Source organism: Triturus cristatus, chromosome 4_1 (assembly GCF_964204655.1).
Source record: "Triturus cristatus chromosome 4_1, aTriCri1.1, whole genome shotgun sequence".
Taxonomy (NCBI): domain Eukaryota; kingdom Metazoa; phylum Chordata; class Amphibia; order Caudata; family Salamandridae; genus Triturus; species Triturus cristatus.
In genome coordinates, this window is record NC_140585.1 from 135,270,704 (window position 1) to 135,278,203 (window position 7,500).

General features: G+C 39.7%; 4 non-coding genes across 4 annotated transcripts; all 4 read right to left on the reverse strand.

The window, feature by feature from the left end:
• Positions 1-486: 486 nt before the first annotated feature.
• TRNAR-UCG (transfer RNA arginine (anticodon UCG)) lies at positions 487-559 on the reverse strand. The gene has a single exon. It is a non-coding gene; the product is annotated as a tRNA-Arg (tRNA).
• A 1,515-nt stretch (positions 560-2,074) lies between these two features.
• TRNAR-UCG (transfer RNA arginine (anticodon UCG)) lies at positions 2,075-2,147 on the reverse strand. Its single transcript has one exon. It is a non-coding gene; the product is annotated as a tRNA-Arg (tRNA).
• Positions 2,148-2,499: 352 nt separating this feature from the next.
• On the reverse strand, positions 2,500-2,572 carry TRNAR-CCU (transfer RNA arginine (anticodon CCU)). Its single transcript has one exon. It is a non-coding gene; the product is annotated as a tRNA-Arg (tRNA).
• A 795-nt stretch (positions 2,573-3,367) lies between these two features.
• On the reverse strand, positions 3,368-3,440 carry TRNAL-UAG (transfer RNA leucine (anticodon UAG)). Its single transcript has one exon. It is a non-coding gene; the product is annotated as a tRNA-Leu (tRNA).
• Between the last annotated feature and the right edge of the window lie 4,060 nt (positions 3,441-7,500).

Consider the following 7,500-nt stretch of genomic DNA (forward strand, 5'->3'; position numbering starts at 1 on the left):
TAAGTCTCCTAACCAAGTTCAACCACACTCTGCAACTTAACCATTGTACTACAAATTAGGCAACGGGGGCATCAGCAAAGGCAGCCAATGTGCCGATCCTTTATACATTTTGTGTAGTACTTTTCTTACTCGGAGGCAAAATCAGCACTTTAACTGCCCACATCATACAGATTTTACACATGTACCACTCTATGCACACATAGGCACACACCTTGCAGTTCTTCTACACACACTTAAGCTAAAAACCCATTCTGTCATGTCAAAATTCTGCAAACCTATTACATATTCAGTGCGTCGGCATAGAAGCACTTTTTAATGCCACTTAAATGCACAAGTAGTTAGACTGAAGATGCAACCTGAATGAGTTTACAGTATGTACTCCACTTTATTAATGATTAGTAATGAGAAAGTGAGGACTACAAGAGTATTGGAAAATACTTTTTCCACTCTGAATGTAAAGCAGATTGTGTGACCATTGGCCAAAAATGACCACGAAGGGACTCGAACCCTCAATCTTTTGATCCGAAGTCAGACGCCTTATCCATTAGGCCACGCGGTCATCCGTTCACCTGAGATGATTTTTATCCTGTAGGTGGTATGCATGGATGGAGAACATATTATTGAAAGGTATTCAGGTTTACATCCCATAGTGTTCTTTCAGCTCTTTTCGCTGGAAGCACTTTTTTGGAATCTATATATTGAGAATTTTATGAGTACGATATGCTTTTGTTTTCCTTTTTGCATACAAACCTCTTTCCTCATGAGTTTAAAGCTCATTTGTATGCTCTACATAGCTCTGGACGTTTCCAGACGTGGAGTGAAACTGTTTTGAAAGTAGTACAAATTGCTCCTTCCTGCATATGCTAATTTTTCACACTCACATAGGTTGTATAAGTTTTATGAATCCTGGCTTGACCTATTCAAGTAGCTGAAAGCCTGTCACCACCTCTAGAAACAAGATTCACACCAATCCAATTCAAATCATTTTTTCCAAAGGAATATGTTCTGGCCGGTCGAAAATGCATCTCACAAAAATAAGCATTTAAAAATCTACTTTGCAGTTTCAGAACACTAACATGACTGTGAAGTGTACACAAGTAAAACGGGACAGTTTCAAAGTACCTAATCCCTCATAAACTTCTGAGAGGAAGCATGTAATAAATCTACCTAATTTTCTGGAAAAGAAAGAGGGAGGATTTTTGTTATCACCTCAGATGGGACTCGAACCCACAATCCCTGGCTTAGGAGGCCAGTGCATTATCCTTTAGGCCACTGAGGCACACATGCATAGCTCTTTTCTAGAGACATTATTCAAATGTATTCTATGGTCAGACACCGGTGTGTGCACACAGGGCATTTCTCACTTCTCTCTATAAGTAAACTTCCAATTTTCATCCTCTTCCATCCCCGACTTTAACGCTCTCTTCTATGCTATAATGGAGACTTTGCAATTTTAGCAAGTGGAGAGAAATTGGAGAACCACTTTCGACTCCACACTTCTTCTTCACTTACTTCTTTTCTCAATATACTGGGCTTAGAAAATGGTATCAAGCCATCCTTATCATCAGCAGAACACGGAAAGAGGCACCAAGTCTCCTAACCAAGTTCAACCACACTCTGCAAATTAACCATTGCACTACAAATTAGGCAATGGGGGCATCAGCAAAGGCAGCCAATGTGCCGATCCTTTATACATTTTTTGTAGTACTTTTCTTACTCGGAGGCAAATTCAGCACTTTAACTGCCCAAATCATACAGACTTTACACATGTAGCACTCTATGCACACATAGGCACACACCTTGCAGTTCTTCTACACACACTTAAGCTAAAAACCCATTCTGTCACGTCAAAATTCTGCAAACCTATTACATATTCAGTGCGTCGGCATAGAAGCACTTTTTAATGCCACTAAAATGCACAAGTAGTTAGACTGAAGATGCAACCTGAATGAGTTTACAGTATGTACTCCACTTTATTAATGATTAGTAATGAGAAAGTGAGGACTACAAGAGTATTGAAAAATACTTTTTCCACTCTGAATGTAAAGCAGATTGTGTGACCATTGGCCAAAAACGACCACGAAGGGACTCGAACCCTCAATCATCTGATCCGAAGTCAGACGCCTTATCCATTCGGCCACGCGGTCATTCGTTCACCTGAGATGATTTTTATCATGTAGGTGGTATGCATGGATGGAGAACATATTATTGAAAGGTATTCAGGTTTACATCCCATAGTGTTCTTTCAGCTCTTTTCGCTGGAAGCACTTTTTTGGAATCTATATATTTAGTATTTTATGAGTACGATATGCTTTTGTTTTCCTTTTTGCATACAAACCTCTTTCCTCATGAGTTTAAAGCTCATTTGTATTCTCTACATAGCTCTGGACGTTTCCAGACGTGGAGTGAAAGTACCTAATCCCTCATAAACTTCTGAGAGGAAGTATGTAATAAATCTACCTAATTTTCTGGAAAAGAAAGAGGGAAGATTTTTGTTATCACCTCAGATGGGACTCGAACCCACAATCCCTGGCTTAGGAGGCCAGTGCCTTATCCATTAGGCCACTGAGGCACACATGCCTAGCTCTTTTCTAGAGGCATTATTTAAATGTATTCTATGTTCAGACACCGGTGTGTGCACACAGGGCATTTCTCACTTCTCTCTATAAGTAAACTTCCCATTTTCATCCTCTTCCATCCCCGACTTTAACGCTCTCTTCTATGCTGTAATGGAGACTTTGCAATTTTAGCAAGTGGAGAGAAATTGGAGAACCACTTTCGACTCCACACTTCTTCTTCACTTACTTCTTTTCTCAATATACTGGGCTTAGAAAATGGTATCAAGCCATCCTTATCATCAGTAGGACACGGAAAGAGGCACTAAGTCTCCTAACCAAGTTCAACCACACTCTGCAACTTAACCATTGCACTACAAATTAGGCAACGGGGGCATCAGCAAAGGCAGCCAATGTGCCGATCCTTTATACATTTTGTGTAGTACTTTTCTTACTCGGAGGCAAAATCAGCACTTTAACTGCCCAAATCATACAGATTTTACACATGTAGCACTCTATGCACACATAGGCACACACCTTGCAGTTCTTCTACACACACTTAAGCTAAAAACCCATTCTGTCACGTCAAAATTCTGCAAACCTATTACATATTCAGTGCGTCGGCATAGAAGCACTTTTTAATGCCACTAAAATGCACAAGTAGTTTGACTGAAGATGCAACCTGAATGAGTTTACAGTATGTAGTCCACTTTATTAATGATTAGTAATGAGAAAGTGAGGACTACAAGAGTATTGGAAAAGACTTTTTCCACTCTGAATGTAAAGCAGATTGTGTGACCATTGGCCAAAAACGACCACGAAGGGACTCGAACCCTCAATCTTCTGATCCTAAGTCAGACGCCTTATCCATTAGGCCACGCGGTCATCCGTCCACCTGAGAGGATTTTTATCATGTAGGTGGTATGCATGGATGGAGAACATATTATTGAAAGGTATTCAGGTTTACATCCCATAGTGTTCTTTCAGCTCTTTTTGCTGGAAGCACTTTTTTGGAATCTATATATTGAGAATTTTATGAGTACGATATGCTTTTGTTTTCCTTTTTCCATACAAACCTCTTTCCTCATGAGTTTAAAGCTCATTTGTATGCTCTACATTGCTCTGGACGTTTCCAGACGTGGAGTGAAACTGTTTTGAAAGTAGTACAAATTGCTCCTTCCTGCATATGCTAATTTTTCACACTCACATAGGTTGTATAAGTTTTATGAATCCTGGCTTGACCTATTCAAGTAGCTGAAAGCCTGTCACCACCTCTAGAAACAAGATTCACACCAATCCAATTCATATCATTTTTTCCAAAGGAATATGTTCTGGCCGGTCGAAAATGCATCTCACAAAAATAGGCATTTAAAAATCTACTTTGCAGTTTCAGAACACTAACATGACTGTGAAGTGTACACAAGTAAAACGGGACAGTTTCAAAGTACCTAATCCCTCATAAACTTCTGAGCGGAAGCATGTAATAAATCTACCTAATTTTCTGGAGAAGAAAGAGGGAGGATTTTTGTTATCACCTCAGATGGGACTCAAACCCACAGTCCCTGGCTTAGGAGGCAAGTGCCTTATCCATTAGGCCACTGAGGCACGCATGCATAGCTCTTTTCTAGAGGCATTATTTAAATGTATTCTATGGTCAGACACCGGTGTGTGCACACAGGGCATTTCTCACTTCTCTCTATAAGTAAACTTCCCATTTTCATCCTCTTCCATCCCCGACTTTAACGCTCTCTTCTATGCTATAATGGAGACTTTGCAATTTTAGCAAGTGGAGAGAAATTGGAGAACCACTTTCGACTCCACACTTCTTCTTCACTTACTTCTTTTCTCAATATACTGGGCTTAGAAAATGGTATCAAGCCATCCTTATCATCAGTAGGACACGGAAAGAGGCACTAAGTCTCCTAACCAAGTTCAACCACACTCTGCAACTTAACCATTGCACTACAAATTAGGCAATGGGGGCATCAGCAAAGGCAGCCAATGTGCCGATCCTTTATACATTTTGTGTAGTACTTTTCTTACTCGGAGGCAAAATCAGCACTTTAACTGCCCAAATCATACAGATTTTACACATGTACCACTCTATGCACACATAGGCACACACCTTGCAGTTTTTCTACACACACTTAAGCTAAAAACCCATTCTGTCACGTCAAAATTCTGCAAACCTATTACATATTCAGTGTGTCGGCATAGAAGCACTTTTTAATGCCACTAAAATGCACAAGTAGTTAGACTGAAGATGCAACCTGAATGAGTTTACAGTATGTACTCCACTTTATTAATGATTAGTAATGAGAAAGTGAGGACTACAAGAGTATTGGAAAATACTTTTTCCACTTTGAATGTAAAGCAGATTGTGTGACCATTGGCCAAAAACGACCATGAAGGGACTCGAACCCTCAATCTCCTGATCCGAAGTCAGACGCCTTATCCGTTAGGCCACGCGGTCATCCGTTCACCTAAGATGATTTTTATCATGTAGGTGGTATGCATGGATGGAGAACATATTATTGAAAGGTATTCAGGTTTACATCCCATAGTGTTCTTTCAGCTCTTTTCGCTGGAAGCACTTTTTTGGAATCTATATATTGAGAATTTTATGAGTACGATATGCTTTTGTTTTCCTTTTTGCATACAAACCTCTTTCCTCATGAGTTTAAAGCTCATTTGTATGCTCTATATAGCTCTGGACGTTTCCAGACGTGGAGTGAAACTGTTTTGAAAGTAGTACAAATTGCTCCTTCCTGCATATGCTAATTTTTCACACTCACATAGGTTGTATAAGTTTTATGAATCCTGGCTTGACCTATTCAAGTAGCTGAAAGCCTGTCACCACCTCTAGAAACAAGATTCACACCAATCCAATTCAAATCATTTTTTCCAAAAGAATATGTTCTGGCCGGTCGAAAATGCATCTCACAAAAATAGGCATTTAAAAATCTACTTTGCAGTTTCAGAACACTAACATGACTGTGAAGAGTACACAAGTAAAATGGGACAGTTTCAAAGTACCTAATCCCTCATAAACTTCCGAGAGTAAGCATGTAATAAATCTACCTAATTTTCTGGAAAAGAAAGAGGGAGGATTTTTGTTATCACCTCAAATGGGACTTGAACACACAATCCCTGGATAAAGAGGCCAGTGCCTTATCCATTAGGCCACTGAGGTACACATGCAAAGCTCTTTTCTAGAGGCATTATTTAAATGTATTCTATGGTCAGACACCGGTGTGTGCACACAGGGCATTTCTCACTTCTCTCTATAAGTAAACTTCCCATTTTCATCCTCTTCCATCCCCGACTTTAACGCTCTCTTCTATGCTATAATGGAGACTTTGCAATTTTAGCAAGTGGAGAGAAATTGGAGAACCACTTTCGACTCCACACTTCTTCTTCACTTACTTCTTTTCTCAATATACTAGGCTTAGAAAATGGTATCAAGCCATCCTTATCATCAGTAGGACACGGAAAGAGGCACTAAGTCTCCTAACCAAGTTCAACCACACTCTGCAACTTAACCATTGCACTACAAATTAGGCAACGGGGGCATCAGCAAAGGCAGCCAATGTGCCGATCCTTTATACATTTTGTGTAGTACTTTTCTTACTCGGAGGCAAAATCAGCACTTTAACTGCCCAAATCATACAGATTTTACACATGTACCACTCTATGCACACATAGGCACACACCTTGCAGTTCTTCTACACACACTTAAGCTAAAAACCCATTCTGTCACGTCAAAATTCTGCAAACCTATTACATATTCAGTGCGTCGGCATAGAAGCACTTTTTAATGCCACTAAAATGCACAAGTAGTTAGACTGAAGATGCAACCTGAATGAGTTTACAGTATGTACTCCACTTTATTAATGATTAGTAATGAGAAAGTGAGGACTACAAGAGTATTGGAAAAGACTTTTTCCACTCTGAATGTAAAGCAGATTGTGTGACCATTGGCCAAAAACGACCTTGAAGGGACTTCAACCCTCAATCTTCTGATCCGAAGTCAGACGCCTTATCCATTAGGCCACGCGGTCATCCGTTCACCTGAGATGATTTTTATCATGTAGGTGGTATGCATGGATGGAGAACATATTATTGAAAGGTATTCAGGTTTACATCCCATAGTGTTCTTTCAGCTCTTTTCGCTGGAAGCACTTTTTTGGAATCTATATATTGAGAATTTTATGAGTACGATATTCTTTTGTTTTCCTTTTTGCATACAAACCTCTTTCCTCATGAGTTTAAAGCTCATTTGTATGCTCTACATAGCTCTGGACGTTTCCAGACGTGGAGTGAAACTGTTTTGAAAGTAGTACAAATTGCTCCTTCCTGCATATGCTAATTTTTCACACTCACATAGGTTGTATAAGTTTTATGAATCCTGGCTTGACCTATTCAAGTAGCTGAAAGCCTGTCACCACCTCTAGAAACAAGATTCACACCAATCCAATTCAAATCATTTTTTCCAAAGGAATATGTTCTGGCCGGTCGAAAATGCATCTCACAAAAATAGGCATTTAAAAATCTACTTTGCAGTTTCAGAACACTAACATGACTGTGAAGTGTACACAAGTAAAACGGGACAGTTTCAAAGTACCTAATCCCTCATAAACTTCTGAGAGGAAGCATGTAATAAATCTACCTAATTTTCTGGAAAAGAAAGAGGAAGGATTTTTGTTATCACCTCAGATGGGACTCAAACCCACAATCCCTGGCTTAGGATGCCAGTGCCTTATCCATTAGGCCACTGAGGCACACATGCATAGCTCTTTTCTAGAGGCATTATTTAAATGTATTCTATGGTCAGACACCGGTGTGTGCACACAGGGCATTTCTCACTTCTCTCTATAAGTAAACTTCCCATTTTCATCCTCTTCCATCCCCGACTTTAACGCTCTCTTCTATGCTATAATGGAGA